This window comes from Theobroma umbraticum, unplaced genomic scaffold, assembly GCF_002168275.2.
Source record: "Theobroma umbraticum cultivar Fairchild unplaced genomic scaffold, ASM216827v3 scaffold_4.1, whole genome shotgun sequence".
Lineage (NCBI taxonomy): Eukaryota > Viridiplantae > Streptophyta > Magnoliopsida > Malvales > Malvaceae > Theobroma > Theobroma umbraticum.
Genome location: NW_018397258.1, coordinates 6720639 through 6724295, shown reverse-complemented (window position 1 = coordinate 6724295; position 3657 = coordinate 6720639).

Below are 3657 nucleotides of genomic sequence, written 5' to 3'. Positions count from 1 at the left end.
TACTTAAACTCCCAAAATGAGTCAAAATAACTCTATATAATAGAGTTATCACATGGTGGTAACAATGGCTACAACTGTTACGGTAAATTGAGATGAGAGACACTGAAGAGTAAAGGCAGTTAGGCTTTAAGATCATATGCGGCGTTTACTTTATTGTTGATTAATACTAGCATTTAGCATATAGAATCCGTTATGGAATTTATGTGTCGTCAGAATTAGTTGTGTGAAAGTATCCTTCATGTATCATTACTCATCAATAAGCAGTGTCAATGCATACAAGAAAAATGTAATTAACTTGTATCGGCTACCTTTTCCTAGGTTACAAGCAAAATGCTCTATTTTTGTGTAGTATTGATAGGTTCCTTGTAATGCTACCACTACTCAAGTAACAAATCACTTTGGAAAATATACAGATATCCTCAATCTCACCAACTCTCCAACTCTCTTCCGCCATGAAGAGTCTTATGCAATCAAGCTTAAAATTCAAAATGACATGTTGGTGATAAGATCATATAAAATTATTTTTTTAAAAAAAATATTATATCATTCTATAAGTCGTATTGAAATAGAAGATGAAGAAATATTATTTACTTTTCGATTAAGACTTTAGTACTTCTCACCTTTTTTTTTCAATTCCTATTAGAACTCCATATTTCTAACTTTTTTTTACAATTTTTATTGCACCACCCTATCTTTATGCACGGTAATGTTTTCAATCTTTCAATAAAAAAAAAATCAATGCGGCAATTCATAGTACTTGACACTTCAGGCACCACTCTAATTTTTTTTTTCATTGGTTCTAACACATTCTGCTTTACTTACTCGTAATACCACCTCTCTCCCTAATCCCGATCATAGAAGAACCCATCTACAATGAAGCCAGACATCACATAACCAACACTTGTCAATACAAGTTCCAAATTGTCTCTCTGCCTCGCTAAAACGTATAAAATTATACCATAATGTGATGTCGATATATATACAATTATACACCTCAAATAACATTCTAAACATACAGCCATCTTTCTTGCTCTACAGTACTTTTTCGTCCGAATCCATCAGAAGAAAGCCTTTTATCTACACAAAAATAAACCAGCAAGAACAGCCAAGAGGATCTCAAGTGGACGAATTTTCCTACCAGGAACCCATTACCATTGGATAAGCTTTAAAAGCAACAATTCTCTCTATTGGTGACAAATTGATTGACACAAGTGATGCAGTTGCAATACAAACGGCTGAGATGAAAACCAATGCCAGCTGTGATAGACCACTGGGTGGCCTTAACGCCACTTCTTGGTTTGCGGCCACTTTGAAGTCCCGTGCAGTGCGATACGAGGATAAGATCACTATCTTTGATGTTTTATTGGTAACTAAAAAACTCCATAATTATTTTCGATCCCTCATTTAGATTATTAGAATGATGAATGGAGTTTTACCCAACTTAACTTCCTTTTGTGGTTTCCTTTTGGAGACAAGATGCTTTACAAGGTTGCACCATGACAAAATTATGACTGATGAAAATGTTGAAGGGGTAATACGGGCAGAACGGATGACCAGCCTGACGAGAGTACAACGCTCGATGGGGTGGCGGCAATAATCGTTACAACAGCTAGGGTAAATCGAGATGAAAGAGACTGAGGAGTAAAGGTAGTTAGGCTTTAAGGTCATCTGTGGCATCTACTTTGTTGTTGATTAATACTAGTATTTAGCATATAGAATCCGCTATGGAATTTTATGTGTCGTCTTATTTAGCTGTGTGAAAGTATCCTTCATGTATCATTACTCGTAAGTAGGCAGTGTCAATTCATATAAAGAAAAGGTAATTAACTTGTAGTAGAATAAACATAGCTTCTGAATCAAAAATTGCTTGTCCTAGTCCACGACGCTCTCGGTGTTCCTTGCTAGCAAAAAGAAATACTAGGAAAAATAAATTAAATTGTTTTAAATTGAAGTAGTTTCTTATCTAGCATCCATACTCAAAATGTATAGTATACACTAGGTGAACGAAGTTAAATAATTGAATGTTCATAATTGGTCCCAACAAGTTTGCAAAAACATTTTAATTAATTTGTGCAATCAAATTAATTCATGTGTTTTAGTATCTTGAAAATAATTATTTGTCCTGTTGAACATTGAACGTGTACCATAAACTTTATAGGACAAACACTTAATATCACCAACAATAACAAAAAAATAAAAGATAATTTGAAATTGAACGTTGAATTTTCTTTTCAATATAGAAAAGGTGCCGAGATGCTATCAATCTTGGTTTTTTCCCTATTACATATTTATTATTTTAGCCCTTTCTGGAATAAAGTATTTTGACAAACTTTAATATGCAAAATACATCCACAACCTGAAAACCTGAAAATGTGTATGAATCCCTAGCCTGGATTGTATATTCTTCCTCTACCTCATTGGTAATGTCTTAATTTATCTCTTATTGATTAAATTTTTTGAACTTTTTTATTACAATTTTTTCTAATGATCATTTATTAAAGTTTTAAGAAAATCCATTAAATTCCGGAATCAAATTGGTTTCAAAATAAATATCTAATATGATAAAATATGAAAAAAGTTCTTATAAGTAATGTCTTAATTTGAATTTTATTCTTTAAATTTTTTTAATTTTGACTATAATTTATTTTCAAATGATCATTTAAAAAATTTCAAAATATGTGTCAAAATTTAGAATAAAATCATTTTTAATGTATATGCTTAAAATTTAATTTGATAAAGTATTAAAAGAATTTAGATCAAAATCAAAAAAATTTGACCAAGCAAGACATTAATTATATGAGGGAGAGCATGGCTTTTGTTGAGATTAGAAGCCCAGAGGGTTTTCCACAGAAAGAGTGATCGAGATAGGTTTAAAATCTTTGATAATTGAATCGGATTCTTATAGAACTCTTTCATAGATAGCTAAACTAGAGAGTAGACCATGAGCACTGCGAAATGTACTTTTCAATATTGGCAAGTTATAGAGACTGATTAGAGATGTCACTTACAAGTAGAGAGACAAGAAAGCTATAATTTCTTTGCTGACTCCCCTGCAGAATTGGGGTTTACCGTCACAAAATATTCAACGCCAGCTGGTGATCAAAGGCCTAGTATACGGTTATTTTCGGATAAAGGAGCTGCTGCTTTTCCTGCTGAAATGGAGTTTTCCCTCTTGAGCACCCTTGCTGTCCGTACTTGTTGTTTCTATTTTGAACGCCCCTATGCTTCGCTTGTGTAATATAGCTGAGGATACCACCATGCTTATTTTGTTAGGCAGGACATCGTCCCTTTCCTTTTCTTTTGTTCCTTTTGTTTCAGTTCAAAAATTTGAACTGTGAGGCTCTTGTAGTTAATTTTATTATTGTTAATGCAATGAATTTGTTTGAGGAAAAAAAAAACCAGAGAGAAGACAAAAGAGGGGAAGAGAGGTGAAAAGTCCAAAATACCTCTTTAAAAATACCAAAAGACCAAAACAGGTGTCAGAAGGGATATGCACATGAGATGAGACTCATTATATTAAGATTTAAATTTTAAATTGGAGAAAGATGGCATGCAAGCTACTGCTGTAGGGTGAGGAATGGCCGGTGGCGGGACATTCCAGTTTCTTGCTCTCTTGCGCACGTCGTCCTAAAGAATATAACTAGGGGAGAGCATCGG